This window comes from Rhinolophus sinicus, chromosome 8, assembly GCF_057876585.1.
Source record: "Rhinolophus sinicus isolate RSI-liver-muscle chromosome 8, RSI-T2T, whole genome shotgun sequence".
Lineage (NCBI taxonomy): Eukaryota > Metazoa > Chordata > Mammalia > Chiroptera > Rhinolophidae > Rhinolophus > Rhinolophus sinicus.
Genome location: NC_142508.1, coordinates 48,851,450 through 48,869,922, shown reverse-complemented (window position 1 = coordinate 48,869,922; position 18,473 = coordinate 48,851,450). Strand labels below are relative to the sequence as shown.

The 18,473-nt window shown below is 45.9% G+C and overlaps 1 protein-coding gene and 1 pseudogene across 4 annotated transcripts in view; one reads left to right on the top strand and one right to left on the bottom strand.

Moving 5' to 3' along the window:
* The window catches only part of ANKRD11 (ankyrin repeat domain 11), a 190,015-nt gene extending 177,646 nt beyond the window's left edge, over window positions 1–12,369 (bottom strand). For all 4 annotated transcript variants that reach the window (XM_074314445.2, XM_074314447.2, XM_074314446.2 and 1 more), the window contains exon 1: window positions 12,066–12,369. The gene's annotated coding sequence lies outside the window, so the exon portion shown is untranslated. The remainder of the gene's footprint in view (window positions 1–12,065) is intronic.
* A 5,273-nt stretch (window positions 12,370–17,642) lies between these two features.
* On the top strand, window positions 17,643–18,213 carry LOC148757579 (large ribosomal subunit protein eL33 pseudogene; annotated as a pseudogene).
* The last annotated feature ends 260 nt before the right edge of the window (window positions 18,214–18,473 follow it).

Here is an 18,473-nt window from a genome sequence, read left to right as displayed (position 1 = left end):
TAATCAAATCGTAACTCTGAGCAGTAAGACCCTAAGGGGATGAAACCTAAAACCACTTCCTCCTGCACAACATGCTCTGCCTGAGCCCACCAGCCTCACACACACCGACCGGGGCCGGAGGGCAAGGAAACTGGCATGCTCTCCCTCTGATGGGAGCCAGGGAGAACCGCTGGCCGAGGGAGGACCTTTGCTCCTGAGCTACAGTGAGCAATCCTGGACGAATCTACTCATGAAGTTAACGTCAGCCGACAGTATCAACTATTACTAATGAAGGTCTACTTCTCTGAATTACACGATAGGCTACCAACTCAAACTGTGACTTTACTTAATTCAGAAAAAGAACTGTAAATAAATCTCATTTGTGCAATTGTCTATCTGCTCTAAAAGTAATGACAAAAGTAATTATAATTTCATTAGTGAAAGCTACAGTTTAGGAAATTTAGCCACCAATAACAAATATTTACATACATTGGATGTTTAAAAGTACCCTAAGTGGTTGGTAAAAACACAGGTTCTAGTTCCAACTCTCAAGCCTAGTAAATGGAGGTGTGGGCTGGAATTAACATCCCCATGCCAGGCCATGCACAGAATAAACACATGCCGACATTACTCTGTTTGCTACAAATCTCTCCCCCTTCTTTCATATGCCCACAACCAACTTACAGTCTCCCCTAAAAGGTCTAAAGCTGTCATTTTCAAAACCTGGTGGAGTTTGGAACCACTCTTGTATCTGTTATTTAGTGCTCTGCCACGGTTTAAAATCTTGTATGACTTTAGCCTGCAAATAACTGCATAAAAAGAGCAGAGTCTGCGAATGAGAGGGGGCACAAAGTATTTCCCTTCACCTTAACCCAACAGCCCAGGACAGATCGTATTAGGCCCCGCTGCAAACACCTGGAAACCAAATAGCCCTGACTAGCCCACTGAAGCTTAATTCACTGAAAGCGTAGCCCTCAAAAGCATCCTGGACAAACAAAGAAACAACAATAACAAGCCAGTCTCGGGTAGGGTGAGGAAAAGCCAAACAAAAGCACAGTGGGGGCCGCAACCCCTGCCTGAGACTTTCTGTGAGTCCTCTGCCCCACCCCCATCCCTGCTGTCACCAGTTAGGTCGTGGGTAACTTAGATCTAGAGTGCGCCCCTCTGCAGCTCCTAAATGCAGTCTGCTAATCAAGAAAGGACAGTGGTTGGATCAGCCCTGTGACAGTGTAACAAGTGTAAAACCAAGTCCTCTCCTTCAGATAAACAGCAGTTGTCACCTAGTGAGAAGGTAAAATGCTTTAATGCTATGGAGGGGTTGGTAATAAAGGGAGTTAGCAGAACTGAGGAGAGCAGTATAAGTAAAAACAAACACTGCAAAGTAAGTGCAACACACACACACACACACACACACACACACACACACACACGCCCTCCCTGGCCCTGAGACAACTCCCTTCAAGTGCACCTCGTCTTGGGCACCTGCAAATGTCAGGCTGCCCAAAACATTTACTTCTGCATCTGTAATTAAACTACCTGCAATTTAGGCCCCAACAGAAACAGTACAGCCAACAAAGACAGTCACCAACCGAAGGCTCCCTAAGCCAGATGCCTGACTTTCACCACTGCCTGCCCACAGACAGACCAAAGGACAAAGTTCTTCGGACCAAAGCACATGATAAACGGTGCTACGATACAGCAGGATGAAGGCTACATTCTATGACTGAAGGCAAATCATGAATACTCACACTAGTTAATAATAAGCTTGGCATAGGTTTAATGTTTCTTGCATAGAGTATTATGTATTTCCTGCCAGGTATTACTCCTTCCTCAGGTCCTAAGCCCTTTTTTAAAATCATAACTTTTAGGTCTATCTTTCAAGCAAATATTGATTAGGTATGTACCGATATGTGCATAGAACTATGGGAGATACAAAACAAACACAAGCCTAACAATGAAGTTTGGCAAATAAGATCCCCGTTCTTCCTTCCACACAGCCTTCATCAGCAGGCTGACCACCACTTCTCCAGATCCCCAAATCTCTAGCCCCTTCTGTATGGACCCAAAACTACCACCCTTGGCCTGTAGTTTATACTGTCTTGAAATAAACTGCTTGAGGGCAAGGACCAGACTCTGTCTTGGACATAATAGGTCCTCAAACTACACGTCTGCTGAGCTGAACTGTTGCCAACCGCAGGCTCCTGGCCTCCTCTCGTCAGACTTCCCTAGATAGCATTTCCTCTCCTGACGGAGCTGCCCATTTCTCTCTCCAGAATGCAAGTACCACAAGGCCAGAGGGATTCAGGTTTGTCACAGCACAGAGATGGAGTGTGGCATGCAGCAAACATACGCCAGAAAATCAGTACTGTGCCCTAGTCTCTGGCAGCCCTGTTCCCGTTTGTTTGTTTTTCAGGATTTTTATTGGGGAAGGGGAACAGGACTTTTTATTGGGGAACAGTGTGTACTTCCAGGACTTTTTTCCAAGTCAAGTTGTTGTCCTTTCAGTCTTAGTTGTGGAGGGTGCAGCTCAGCTCAAGGTCCAGTTGCCATTGTTAGTTGCAGGGGGCGCAGCCCACCATCCCTTGTGGGAGTCGAACCGGCAACCTTGTGGTTGAGAGCCCACTGGCCCATGTGGGAATCGAACCAGCAGCCTTCACGTTAGGAGCGCGGAGCTCCAACCGCCTGAGCCACTGGGCCGGCCCACCTTGTCCTGTTTTAAAACTGTACATCACTTGTTTGCCCCATTCCATCCATTCTGAATCAACCTACCCTCTTGTTTCCAAGCATTCTTATATAAATACTTGTTAGCAAACACCATTAATTCTTCACAACTCGCCCACACAGGCCACTTTAAGAGCCTCCTTCCCGTTTCAAGATTCTCTAGATCCTCTTAGGAGCGTCTTAGCCCACAAGGCTCTTCTCCTCACAAGAGATCGTCCCCCTCTTGCCTAAGACCCCTCCCTCACTGACAGATCCCCATCAGGGTTCTATTATACGCACTTCACATCCCTTTTCTGGGATAGATATTTCTGCCATTCATCTGATTTCAAGTATTATTCCTACAACAAATTTTAAGCCTGTTCATCCATCTCTAACTGGTTGTTTTACATTCTTCCCTAGAAAATGATCTTCCTACTTTCTATAACAGTGTTTCTAGTGAGACACATTTTAAACCTGATATTCAACCAAAAGCTGAGGGTGGTGGGGTTAAAAGTACAAACCAGAAGACAAAACAGTGACCTTACATTCACCTCCTTTCAGAAGCAGTGGCCAACCTGAGTTGATTCTCTCTCTGCCAAATCCCTAGAAGCCGCCCCTTTCTGGGCATCCCATGTGTAGGCACAGGAGAACTGCATGGCCTTCCACTCACGAGGCCTCCGAACTGCATCCAGCTTGTCTAGTTGTCAGACTCTGACACATCAAGCCCTGCCTCAAGCAATGTAACACTTCCTCCTGGGGCCAAGTCTGGGCTTCGTCCCTCCAAGTCCTATACAGTTTGAATCCAGTCCATTTTCCTAGCTTTATCTGCTACCATTTTCTTTCATGGGCTCCATGTTCAAACAGGTCTAGCTGACATTCTCACGTTACATCCCACCCCCCAGCCTTTGTCCAGAGCCTTCCCACAGTCTGCAATTGCCTCACCCTGCTCTCTGCACATTGACATTGCACTGATTCTTAAATAGCCCTGATTCTTAAATAGCACGCCCTCCATTACATCTCAGACTGCAAAGCCAGAAATGCTTTCTCTGCCCTGAACGCCTGCCTTTTTTCACAGTATCCCTGAGTGCATCTCTTTCTTCCCCCATCTCAGGGCAGGGCCCTGTCTCAGTCAACTCTCCGTTTCTACAACACAGTCTTGCACACAATGAGCAACCAATAAACATATGACTAAATCAGTATAAGTTTGTCTAGTACTAGAAACCCCCTCCATAAAACATGTAACCCATTCCAGTTGCAAAAAGACACAAAACTGTTCTCTCACTATAAAGCAGTCTACATTTGGAAAAGTAGTCAGATAAACCAGACATCAGCTTTACAACTGTGCCAAATGGGTGAATGGTTACAAAGACAAAAAACAAAGACAGTACTCTTCAAAACTGCCAAGGTCATGAAAAAACAAGGAAAGACTGAGAAACTGTTACAGACAGGAGGACACTAAGGAAACATGACAACTAAATGCAATGTGGGATTCTGGAACAGTAAAAAACATTAGAGGAAAAATGGGTGAAGTCCAAATAGGTCTGGGGGTTAATTAAGTTAACGTACCAATGTTAATTTCTTAACTTGGACAACCTTACCATTGTTTCATAAAAGGTTAACTTTAAAGACCTGGATAAAGTATATAATGGAACTCTGCACTACTTCTCCAACTGTTCTGTAAATTTAAAATTATTCCAAAATAAAAGTTTATTTAAAAACAAAACAAAACCGTGTCCAGGACGTGTATTTCCACCACACTCACTGATCCCCCATCAATGCCAGACAACATTAGGTGATCGATGGCACTAAGGTTTTCCAAGAGCCAAGACTATTCTGGTGAACCAAAAGAAAGTGCCAGAGTCAGCTTCACGAGGATCTGATCCAACCTCATCTATTACAACAGCATCCATGGAATCCTAGTGTGGTCACAGAACAACGTCCCCGAAGAGGGCCACATCCTACTCCCTGGAACCTGTGGATATTTTAGGTCACAGAGCAAGTGAAATTAAGGTTACTCAGCAGTAGACAGGAGATGACCCTGGATTAACCAGGTGGGCCCAATACAGTAATAAGGCTCCTTAAAAGTGGAAGAGGGAGGAAAGAGAGAGTTGGGAGGAGATGTGACTTTGAAGGTCAGAGATGCAACATTACTGGCTTTAAGGATGCAGGAAGGGGCCCTGGGCCAAGGAATGTGAAAAGCCTTTAAAAGATGGAAGAGACCAGGAAACAAGAGTCTCCTGTCAAGCTTTCGGAAGGAACCTGCCCTGACACCTTGATTTTAGCCCAGTGAGATCCATGTCAGGCTTCTAATCTACAGAACTATAAAATAATAAATCTGTATTGTTTTAAGCCACTAATTTGTGGTAATTTGTTAGCAGCAATAGAAAACAAATAATGCCAGCACTTAAATAGTATAAAAAACCAGTTTCTCCAAGTTCTGAGCACGCATATTTTCCCTCCTCCCTCACAATCTCCTGTGTCACCTCCTCTAACAAACGCTCCGTCTACATAAGTCCTCATCCTCCTTAGACCACATATGTGGGGGGCTTAGAAGGAAGCTATCAAGGAAAGGAAAAGGGAAGGCTATAGGTTAAATTCTAGGACAGAGATTTTCTCCCCAACTTTCTAAAATTTCACTATGGCATTGGTCTTTACTTAAATGTCCTTTTTTTAAAAAATTAAAGTTATTGCTTCAACAGTCTTCTTTAAAAAGTCAGTCATCTGATGAGAACCCAAGTTTAGCAGAATCACATCTAATCTCTTCACCAAAGAAAAAGTTTGCATGCAAATCTCAAAGTTACATCTGCTAAAAATTAATCTATGAGTGAAAGGACATTATTACTTTTCTAAGTTTCACACTAAACGATAAAGGACACAATTCAAAGATTACCTTTGTCAAGTATTAGGGGGAAAATTCCTATTAAAATATTTTTAGTTTTAGTATATTTACTATATTAAACACTAAACTAAAAAAACTTCAAATTTCATATAGACTATTCTTAAAGTAATGAAAATACCTATGTAGGTAATTTAAATACATTTAGGCAAATCATACACCTCTAGCAAAGAGAAAGTTCACAAAATCTAAAAATTCCTGGAAATTAGAATCACCCAAGGGGTTATGGAATACTAATCTAACACTACAAGTTCTCAAACAGCTTCAGATCCCTAAAGGCCAGGTTTTCTTCTTTGTAATCAACCAAAAAGGCAAGATTTTTTTTTTAACTGTTCTGCACATCCTTTAGCCAGGCGCTTTAGTAATTAAAAAAAAAAAATTAATTCCTTCAAGAGTGTTGCTTTGGGGTTTTTTTGTTTTTTTATTTTTACTTCCTGTTTTACAGGATGTAAAACCACATTTAGAAACATACTAGCAAAGCTGAATTTAAGAGTAATGTTCCTCACTGCTCTCACGCGCTCCATCTTACATAAGTTTACTCGGTATAACCATAATGATCTCAAGCTTACATTATCACCCAGAATTAAATGCAAGTCTTTGTTTATTTTGCTAGATATGAATGCAGTGGAAAAAGCTAATCATAACTTTAGCCAAAACCTCATGAACCAAGCACCCTATGCAATCTTCTCATTATTTAGAAATATTCATTATTCCAGGACATTAGCATTCGCGGTCTGAAGACTGCTGCTGGGAGGAGGGGAGAGACACATTACTAATGAGCTGAGAAAAGAAGTCTATTTGCTACATTTTAGATGAAAGAAAACCTGATATCAAACGTATTAAGCGTTTGCAAGTTAAACTGCAATTCCAGCCATTCTTAAAGCACATTTTTTATAGTTAAACAAGTAATTGGGAGAGGGGGGAGAGTTTATGAATTTTATTTAACCCTGACAAAAAAAAATTTGATCTAAGTGATCAAAAATCTTTTATGTTGAGAAAAGGCCAACATTTTTACATAGTGAACAGGTGCACATTGGTTTCTTTACAAGTGGAAAAAGAGAGTCTACAGATTTTCAGGATAATAAATAATTCACTGCACAGATGCCAAGGGCAGAACTGGAAACTTGGGTCTTGCCCTCAGCCAGGCAGTCCGAACACTGTAACTCAGACAGCATCACTCCCCTGAGAGCCACCTCACCTTTGGCCTGGGGGGGGGGGGGGGGGGGCAACAAAGAATCCTTGGCCCAGCAACAGGACTTTCAGTCCTTTCACACTGAAAACCCACTGAACTCGGTATTCACAGAACCAGCGTTAGAACTATGGGCTTTCTTAAATTCTACAATGGTGTCTTTAAATGTTTTCAACCACAACCAACTCCCTGTCCCTTACTACCCAGAAAGTTAAAATCACACAAATCCAACTCACTGTACCCAAACCAAGAACTCAAGTCTCTATCACCCAAATTATACTCATAAGTAGTCTTTTCAAAAGCAAACATTTTGCCAGCTACATAAGTTTATTTTAAAAATTTAGGGAAAAAATAAACATAGTGGGAAAAAGAAATAACACACAACTCCATTTTGCTGTACTTCCCTCCAAAGAGATTATTTCTTTATTGAAATGATAAAACTGGGAGGGGGAGGGGACTGTTAAGGGGCCACCTCCATTCTGGGGAATTTATATTTAAACAGGCTTTGGCCTCAAGGCCCAGGAACTTTTTTATACAGCTACTTAAGGAGTAAAAAATAAATAAATAAAACGCTAAAACTTTCAAAGGACAGCACTACAATGTTAAACCACTGTTCATGTTACATGTGGCCAAAAGGTGTTCAAAATGCTGGGTGAAATACCAAAGGACCATGAGCAGGAACGGCAACAAACTATACTCAGTGAACCTTGGACTTTGGCCCCAAAAGCAGCAGTCCAACTGAAACTGCTTTCACAGAAAGAGCATTTTATTATTCCCACAAAGACAACCTTCCCTTTAATTATTTTCCTTTATCTCTTGTTCTGTGCCAATTCTAAAAGCCATGCCCCACACCTTTATCTAAACTGTAAAGGCAAACATGTAATGAAAACAAATGAGAAAATGGCTGAAGTGCACACAGCATAATTCCTAGTCAATCAAATGAAGTTCATGAGTCTAAGTTTTGCTTTTCAAAATTAAATACTTCCGAATATATGCTTTAAACAATTCAACAAACACTTTGTAAGCCAATTCTACAACTAGTGTCATGCCCTGGGTGACGAAAGAGACCCTTCCTATCATTAAGCTTACAGTCTTTCTATCACGGAGATAGACATAAACCAGTCATTACTTATTTGATCAACTGTGTTAAGTTCTATGCACTATAATGAGGTGGGGTGTCCACTTTCCCTGGGAGTGATGATTAAGAAGCCTCTCTACGAGGAAGTAATATTTAGCTAAGACCCAAAGGCTAAGTAGGAGTTATCTTGGAGATTTTTTTTGGTGGGGGGAGGCGGGAGGATTTGCTAGGGAGGTAATGACGGACACTCAGCAGGACCCTGGTCCAGACAGAGGATCAGCACGTGGCAAGGCCATGTTAAGAACAAGACACAAGGCTCAATCTAGGAAATGAAAGGCAAATGTAGCCAGAGCATCAGCAGTTCAGGAAGAGTGACCCAGGATAAGAGTGGAGTGGGGGGCGAGGGGGTCATGCAATCAGGCTCAGGCTGTTAATAATCATCCGGGACATCATCATAAAAATAACACTGGTAGTTCTAACGTGTATATATAAAACACTATTTGGTCCAAAGGTGAATTTAAAGAAAATTTTAAATATGAGGGGGAGGAATGGGAGTTAAGAAAAGCACAGAAGAATAAAAACAGACATTTAAACACAGCTAAGTCTGGCTCTGGCTTAAAAGATACCATGAGTAAGATCCATCAAACAACAACAACAAAACAAAAAAACCCAGCCACTTAGGAATAAAAACATCTTTATGAGAATTAACAAAGTAGTTGTTAAAGTGGATCATTTCCTAAACCTAAAAAGGCTTTATATGGTGATTGTCTCTAGCTGCCTGAGTTCCAGGAGCTGAGGATTGATACTCTTCTTTTATACAGCTTTAACATAAAACTGGAAAAGTTGAATTGCACAGAAATTCCATTTGAAATTCAAATTAAGAGAACACACTAAAAACACTTCAAGACAGTAACTTTTAGTTATTTGAGTTCATTCAATTTTTGTATAAAGTTTATCAAATGACCAAGCTCAATCCCCACAGAGGACTGACTAAACAGCAACAAACTGACACAGCATGTGGTCAAACAAGCAATGCATCATCATTTTCACCTATTAACTAGCAAATAATCTTGCTATTAAAGGAAGCTCATCCATTACACTTACCATTTGAGGGATGAAGGACTTCTACAGGGCAATGGACAGATCACAACACTTATTTTGGCAACAAATGTAGATTGTGCTCTGAACCAGCATTTACTGACTCTAATTATGTTATTTAATTGATGGTGGGCTCATTGCCCACATGCAAAGAACTCTCCTCTTATGTTTGATGTAACATAACCTTACTATGTCAAATGTACTTTAAAATCCAAGGCACACAAAGCTTCTTGAAACATATTCTCCAATACAAATAGCATAGGTTCCTTAACTCTATTTGTAGAAAGTCCTACTTGTCACTGTATCAACACGGTAATTATAGCTAACATGACAGCCACTACTCATCAGCAGCCCATCTGGTTTAGAGAAACGAAAGGCACTGCTGGTGCAGTGTGATTAACATGGCTGGTCCACAGAGGGTCTAGAGGAAAACATCTGACAGTACCAATGCAAGCAAGAAAGCCTACACAAAGTTAAAACTGCAAATGAAGAATTCAAGACTACGTGACACCTTTAAAAACAAATTTCTGGTAAATTTTGTTAGGTATATTTTACGACAATAAAAAAATTAGAAGTAAAATAACTTCTGAAAGCTTCAAATTTGGATCAAATCTAGCAATATCTTTGGGTAGCTTTTTAACTAACTCAAGAGGCATGCACAAAGAACACAGAAAAATGTCATAGCAACTTGGTCTTTGTTTCCTCCCATCCCATTCCATTCAGGAGGGCCAGCCTATCAAATGAGATCCTGCTCTTAAGCGTGAAACTACAGAAAGGGGAGAACAGCTGAATGGAGGGTGGGGGAGACAACACCAAAGATAGGGATCCAATTCCAGGGTCACAATCAAAGTTGAGCAAGATGTTTTTCCTTTTTTTTTTTTTTTTAACTACAGTTTCAAAGTAATACCAGAGTACTTGTGCAATCATTCTCAAAAGACACAAACAGAACTCTAGGTCTTCCAGGACAGCAACATTTAGCAAGAGAAATCAAGGTCCCAAAGGCATCAAATAAACAGTCTCAGGGTCTCTGACTTAGAACTATCCAAGTTATGCCATTGACTGGGTTTGCACAAACCAAAAATAGTAACTATTTCAATGGCACTTTTTTCCACGAACAATATCATCTTACATCATTTTGCTGAATTCATCTTATCCCCTCAAAAGGACCAAAATATTCTAAGTTTTGCAATTCAACAACTGTGCACACTTTGACTCCTCAGTTGGAAAGGAATGTTAAGGATATTTATTGCTCAAACCACTTCAGAAAATTCTCTCACCATATAGGAAAACCTGAAATTTGATTTCTCTACCAAGAAATCTGCAAAGCCACCCTGTTCTTGCAATCGAATATAAAACTTCTCATAACCTGTAGAAACCAATGAAACCTAAGCATGCTGTATCTTAACTGTTAGAAAATGGTTTTCAAAGTATAGGGCCCTCTTCCGCCAGCTTAACCTTCCAAAACCTCTTCCAAAACTCCTTGGAAGCTGGAATACAAGACTAGCTTTCCAAAAACACAACAGAAGCAGAAAGCCTTGATAGGGCACCAGGAACAGAGCGACATTAAAAATTAAAGACTCCCCCTAAGACGGCAAGGATATATATAGGATTAAACAGCACAATCCCTCTATGAGAGGGGACTGAATCCACGAGGCAGGGCCAACCCTACACACACATTCTCTCTCTTCTCTCTTTCTCACACACACTCTCTCTCTCTCTCTCTCTTCTCTCTCTTTCTACACACACACACACACACACACACACACACACACACACACACACAGCTACCGCCCTGCCAGGGGATGATGAAATGAGGAACGGAAATTAACATTTCAGGCAACGTCTCACATTGTTCCTTGAGGCCAAGGGCTGCTGTTGCAGCCGCCACCGCCGCTGTTTCCCTCCCACCCACCCCCAGTCCCGCCTACCCTACCCCCCCAAACAACACCCCCAGCGCCGCTGCCCCTCTGCAAGCCCACGCACGCCTCCTGCAACCCGGCGCCCCCACTCTCCCTCCAGGGTCCCGGCTCGCCCGCCCCCTCCGGCTCGGAGCCCGAAACCCGCCTGCTCCCATTTCAAAACAGCGATAATAATAGGGACGCTGAGAATAACAACTACCACCGCTACCGTGAAGGCGCCCCTCCCTCGGGTCAGAGGTTGGTGCCCCCGCTCCCCAGGTGCCCGGGGCCCTCGGAACCCACCGTCGCCCCTTACGGCTGCCTGGGCCCCCCAGACCCACCCAAGCCCCCCATCAGCCCCTCAAGACTGCCCCGGGCCCTCAGTCCCTCCTTGGCCCCTCGCAGCCGCCCTTAACCCCCCCAACCCCCCCCCCCGCGCCCTCCATCAGCCCCTCACGGCTGCCCTGGGCCCCACAAGTCCCCCTGGCCCGCCCCGGAACCCACCATCACCCCCTCACGGCTCTCCTGGGCCCCCAAAGCCCACCCTCAATCCCTCATAGCTTCCCCAGGCCCTCAGACCCATCCTCAACCCCTCACGGCTACCCCGGGGCCCCCAGGCCTTCCTGGCCCGCCCCGAAGGCCACCCTCAGCCACTCATGGCTACCTCTGGGCCCCCCAGGCCCGCTTCAGAGCCCACCCTCAGCGCCTCAAGGCTGCCCCGGGCCCCAGACCAACCGTCAACCCCTCACGGCTGCCCCAAACCCACCCCAGAACATCCTGTAGGCCCCTCACAGCTGCCCGGACTCCGCGAGCCCGCCAAGTCCGCCTGAAACCCACCCTCAGCCCCTCATGGCTGCCCCCAGGCCCGCCCGGATCCCCCCGTCGACTCCTCACGGCTGCCCCGGGCCCCCAGGCCCACTCAGAGCCCACCCTCAGCCCCTGGAGGCTGCCGCAAGCCCCTAGGACCACCCGGAGCTACCCACGTCGGCCCCTCACGGCTGCCCCGGGCCCCCAGGCCCACTCAGAGCCCACCCTCAGCCCCTGGAGGCTGCCGCAAGCCCCTAGGACCACCCGGAGCTACCCACGTCGGCCCCTCACGGCTGCCCCGGGCCCCAGGCCTGCCCGGAGCTCGTCGCGCTGCTCCGCCCGGCCGGGAAGGCCTGCAGGCCTCGAGGCCGTCCCACAACCCGGCGCCCACCCGACCCCCGCCCCGGCGGCGGTTCTCACCCGGCTCCAAGCGGCGCGGCTCCGCGGGTTCAGCGGTGGCGCGCGGGCGAGGCCATGCAGCCCCGGCCCGGCTCCCGGCCCGCGGCCCGCGCGGGAAGGCGGCGGCGGCGGCGCGGGCTCCGAGACCGGCGAGGCGGCCCCTCGGGCGCGGCCCGACTTGGCGGCGCCGCGGCGGCTCTGGCGCTCACTGAGGGGGCGTCGGGCCGCGCGCTCGGCGGCGGCGCCTCCCCGCCTGGGGCCCTCGCTCCATCGCGCTCCGGCTCGGGTGGCCTCTGGCTCCGGGACCCGCGGCGGCTGCGGCGGGCGCCGGCCTCATGAGACGCCGCCGCCCATTGGCCCGCCGTATCCGCCACCGCCATTGGCCCGCCGCTCTGGGCACAGGACTGCAAACGTCACAGCGTCGGGGAGGAAGTGCGCGCGGGGTGAAGGGGCGACGGCAAGATTGACATCTTTTGTGACAGGCATGGGGCGGGATCAGAAGAACGTCCTGGGACGGATTGGTCAAGGTCGTGCGTCCAGGCGTACGGGTCGTTGGGGCAGCGAGCAGCTGGATTGGCTGCCTGAGTCGCAAAAGGGGTGGGACTTTCGTTCTCGTGCTTGACAATTGGCCTTTCCAAATGCCGGAAGCGACGAGAGGAACGGTCGGGAACCAGGGCCTGGTGATGAAGGAGCTGGAAGATGAAATGTGAGCCAGGCCGGCTTCAGCGCTCGGCTTGGACTGGAGGCCCTCGGCTCTATTCTGAGAGACGCACCCTGACGGCTCCGCTGAGCTGTGCGTCGTTCACCGACTCCTATGGGCCTACAAAGCGCGGAGCGGTCCATGGGGGTTGTGTGGTAGTGCCTTATTTGGGGCTGAGTCAGGCCCCACTTTAAATGCACGTGCTGCTTGTACTGGAGCTTCAGCTCCACGACCAGGGGAGCCTGTGCGGTGGGGCGTGCAGGACGTTCGGCTGGATGCCGCTGACCGGCCGCAGTCCTGGACGTTTAATTCACCTCTCAAGTCCTACCTCACAGGACCATCGGGAAGATTCAACGAGAACCACGTGAAATCCTTAAAACAGTACTTGTCACCTAGTTAACTGAAAGTAATGGTTGTGCTATAAGCAGTCTTTCAGATTCCTCTGGGCAGCCAGATTTCGCTCTTCCCACTCAAAACCAGGAATTTCCCAGGAATGAGGGTGGACACCTCACAATAACAGCCAATCCATGGGCTGGCGGGCATCCATGAAAAGATGACCCAAAAGTACCCTATTTGCTTCATTGTAAGAATTACCTGTTAAAATTGATAAAATTCAAATTCCAGACCCCACACTCACCTATTGTGTCAATCTAAATGAGAGGGTCTAGGAATTACGATTTGAGGGGAGGAGGAGTTGTCCCTGACAATATTCATTCTTGGGGAAATTTTGAAAAACGCTGATCTTAGTCAATCAAATACTCTCTCTAGAGAATTTAAAGTAGCAAATATGAATAAGGAGTCAACTTGCCTTGGAAACAATCTGAAAACATAACTAAGGCAAAAGCAAAGTGAAGTTCCACAGAAACAGAACCTCTAAAAAGTACACAGTTGTGAAAAGAAATAGAGTAAAGGGAAAGAAACCATTTAATGCATTAATTCAAAACTGTTTATTGAGGGGCCGGCCTGGTGGCCCAGGTGGTTGGAGCTCCGTGCTCCTAACCCCGAAGGCTGCTGGTTCGATTCCCACATGGGCCAGTGGGCTCTCAACCACAAGGTTGCCGGTTCAACTCCTGGAGTCCCACAAGGGATGGTGGGCTCTGCCCCCTGCAACTAGCAACAGCAACTGGACCTGGAGCTGAGCTGCACCCTCCACAACTAAGACTGAAAGGACAACAAGTTGAAACTGAACGGTACCCTCCGCAACTAAGATTGAAAGGACAACAACGTGACTTGGAAAAAAGTCCTGGAAGTACACACTATTCCCCAGTAAAATCCTGTTTCCCTTCCCCAATAAAATCTTTAAAAAAAATGTTTATTGAGTGCTATGGGCTAGACACTTTATCAAGCACTGGGAATTCCACAGAAACAGAGCAGGTCTAGTCTCTACCAGCATATGATGTATCATTAGGCTGGGAAAACATGTTCATCAAATAGGTATAGAAGTACCTAGTTCAAGCTGTGATAAGTGCTTTGAAAGAGAAGTATCAAAGTTATGAACGAAAGTATTTTTTACTGACTGAAAATCAGATCTGGTCTGGGGAGTGGCTTGCAGGACGTTTCCCTAAGGTCTTTACACTTGAGCTGCTGCCAGAAGATTAAGGAAGAGCTAACTGAATTAAGATGTGGGGAGAACGACTAAGTCTGCTGTCCAATAAGATAGCCCCTAGCTATACATGACTATTAAGCACTGGAAATGTGGCAAATTCAAATTGACATGTGCTGTGAATATATAATACACTGGATTTTGGAGACTTAGTTCAAAGAAGAATGTAAAATAGCTCACAAGTAAATTTTTTGTATTTATTACATGTAGAAATGATAGCATGTTGAACAATTGCATTAAATATAGTGTTGAAATTAATTTTACTGTTTCTTTTTCCTTTTTAATCGGGGCTACTAGGAAATTTTAAATAACACCTTGGCTGCATTTGGTTTCTGTTGGACAGCCCTGGGCAAAGGGGCAACCTAACTGGTGTCCCTAAGGTGGAGAGAGGCATAGTGGCTCAAGGGACAGCACTCATTCATTCATTCAACACGTATTTAAGGCTTTTAAGTGCCCACATGTGCCCAGCACCATTCTAAGGCCTGTATTAAATATGTGAGAATAGGGGTGAGGAGGGGTGCTATTTTATGTGAGTTAATGGGGAAGGACTGAGATAAGATCATCTTTGAGCAGAATTTTGGAGCGAGGAAGCAAGACGTGCATGTTTGCAGCAGGTTGGGGCAGGAAGGAAGCCCACAACCACAGAGCAAAGTCAGAAGAGACAAGCTGAGGGAGATGGCTGGGAGTCAGGACTCAGATTTGGGATTTCACCCTGTGTGGGAAGGAGCCACGGGAGGGTCACAGGGAGATGGATCCAGGATTGCTCTGGAGATGACAAGCGCATAGAGAAAGTGGTGCAAAATGGCAATGACGTCTGGACTCATGAGACAGTTGGATCCGGGATGTGTTTTGAAGATGGGGTTGGCAAGATTTTTGTGGGCGGTAAGAAAAATGAAGGGTCCAGGATGTAGTTGACATTAGCTGGAAGGATTCAGTGCTGGTACAGGTTTGAGTTGAAAAACTGGAAGTTTTGTATCATTAAGTCCAACATGCTTGGGCCTCTGTGGGGGTGATAGGTAAATAGAGTCACTAGGATGGCAGCAACAGAGAGGGGAGGTAGCCAGGGTCAAGCTAGGCCTTTGGGGCACACAAATGATTCTCAGCCTACAAGTAGTGCCTACTAGTGGAGGCCTTTAATCAGGAGGCCAGGAGCGGAGTCCTGTTTTAAAACACTGCTCTTGAAACAGTGTGAAGGGCAAACCCGTGATGAGCGGCCAGGTGGGAAGCTGTCCCAGTAGATCCAGAGAAGAGAGAAACAGGAATGGTGATGAGGAAGTAGTGAAGGGGAAGATGGCAGAGTGGGGTCAGGTGGCAAACACAGTGCCTGCTGGGCCTGGAGGGAACTGAAAGGGGCTGCCAGAGCCAGCTTTGTCACACCTTCCAGTTTTTCCATATTAAATTTTTATGGGGCACTTCAATAAAAGCGATTAATTTTTCAAACATTGTGTGGACCAAACAAAATGCATCAGACCTACAAATTCCTGATCTTGATCCCTAAAAGGTGGTTTTCTAATTCTTGCCCGGGAAGCCTGTTTTCCTTAATGTAGTTACCTAGGCCCATCCAGAGATTCAGTAGCTCTGGAGTGAGACCTAGAACATGCAACTGGGTGGTCCTAGCGCCGTCTTCCATCTTCGGAGTGTCCCCCAGCCCAGTCAAGAAGGCCTGGCCTTGACAGTGCCTGTGCTTAAACACTTCCTCCAATACTGGTCAGTGACTGTGTTCGTTATAGCTCACCCCCACCCCATCCAACGGTCTTGGATTTATCTTGCAAACATTCAGGGTCTGCTACTTGCCAGACACTGATCTAGGAGCTGTGGATTTTGCTATGAACAAAACCAAGGTCCTGCCAAAGACACATTCTCTTACGTCCTGGGTTCCCTGAAACCAAAGAAGCTACTTTTTAAAAAAATTACACATAAGCAACATGTGGCTCCAGAAAAGTCCAGTGCCCAGGCAGGGCTTGATGACCTCCCAGAGAAGAAACGGTATGTCCTACTTTGTTCTGCCTCTAAGCAAAGGCACTCCAAATGCCTCTCCGCACACCGGTCCCCTCCCCATACTACCCCTCTGCTGTGGACCAGGAGATTTATGGAGCTTGTTGAGATCCTGTGGTAGATGAGGTTCTTTTCTCTCTTGCAGAACAGCTAGAGATAGATCACTGCTGAAAGGGAGGCAGCCCAGCCACCTTGCTTTCTTTCTACTTCCTCTTCTGCACAAATGGCAGAAGGGGCCAGAACATGGGCCCATGTTCTGGCCCCTTCTCTTCTGTCTCTTCTCCCATGGCTGTGTGGTGAGAACTGGCATCTGGATTGGAGCCTCGCCCCAGCATTCTTAGCGCTAGAATTTGGAACCCAAGCTCATTTCACAATAAATTATTACATGCTTCGCTTTCCAGTTACCATAGCTCTGTGGTGTATCACCCTCCCAAACCTCAAGGAAAAGAGAAACTGTGGCATGAAGCAAGATTCAGTTATTCCTGGGGCCCCTGACCTTAGGACCACCAAAACCACCCCCTAATTTTTAAAACTCTGTCCCCAGTGCTTTTCCTATAGCCCCACCGGTTTTTGTGCCCTTTTTAAAGTCTAAATATATGATGTATTATTTTTTTTAATTAAATCATCTCAAATCTAACTAGAAAGATTGGAATAAAAATAAGTCTTCCTAAGACTTTTTCCTAGTAAGGCTGTCATCATATTGCATAATGTATTTTATGTAATGAATTTCGGCCTGCAGAAAGCAGGGGCCTTACTCAGCTGGGAGACGAATCATGTACTCATACAGCAAATGTTTGAGTGCCTACTGTGTACTGGACACTGATACAGACCAAACGAAAAATCTCTTAAATGCTCTCACAGTCCAGACAGTTAGGACTCGAAACGCCATCTTGTGATTATATAATTGGTGTATAACATGCCAGAAGCTTTGGTGGGTGGCCACATTCAGTAAGTGACACAATGCCTACCTGCAGCCACTCTCTTTGGGTTTGCAAAGGAACCACAGATCTACTACCATGGAGGCTCCACCCTGCTCCATCCCTGGAACCTAACCTTGGGAATACACCCGAGCTCTGCTGGTAACAGTCATTGGGACAGCAGCCCTTTGGCTGGTGCCAGTTTTATGAGTAACTACAATGCTTATTTTTCAAGATAGTCAATCCGGAACCTTTTACTAATGCTGCTTTCAGTAAAAATTAAAAAAAACAAAACAAAAACAACAACACATATTCTCCAGCTTTTTCTGCCATCTTGGGGCCTGTGGAGGCCTGCTGGGAACAGGACTTCTAAAATGACAAATATGTTTGGAAGGCAGTGGTCCCAGGCCATTTCTGCTGACTATCAGCGGTGTCTCTGGAACCAGAGAGAGCACGCAGCTCTTCTTAAAATCAAAGGTGTTTATGCCCAAGATGAAACTGAATTCTGTCTAGGCAAGAGATGTGCTCATGTATACTGGGCAAAAAAACAGCACAGTGACTCCTGGTGGCTAACCGTACAAAACCAGAGTAATCTGGAGAAAGGTAACTCGTGCTCATGGAAACAGTAGCGTGGTTTGTGTCAAATTCCGAAGCCACCTTCCTGCTAAGGCCATAGGACACAGAATCTGTGTAATGCTATACCCTTCGAAGATTTAAACTTATTGAAAAGTACATAAAGTGGATTTGTTCTCTTGTAAAAAAAAGGAAAAAATAACCTATTTTCCAAATTGTCCCTGGGTACTTCAAAATGTTTTAGCTACAGAGGAACTCACAAGGAATAACTTTGAACCTAACATAACAAGTTCCTCCCCCCTTTTTTTTACTGTCCTAAATTGTTATTAGGCAAGAATTTTACAAACGATACTTATATTAGTGGTAACAGTGTGGAGAGTATTGCACCTTCTCCAAGCTGCACGACGAGAACCACCAGTAGTATGGTGAACCTGTGGCCCTTTCCAAGGCCATGGCTCTTGCGGCCTGCAGATGTCAGCCCTTCCATCTCCCTGTGCATCTGGACTGGCCCACTGGGTATCAGGATTCCATCCAATAGCTTTATGGAATGGATCAATGAGGATAACCTCAAAGAATTTGTATGAGGAAACTTCACCAACCCAATAAGAATTTAGGACACTTAGAGCCCCACAGTGGTGTCC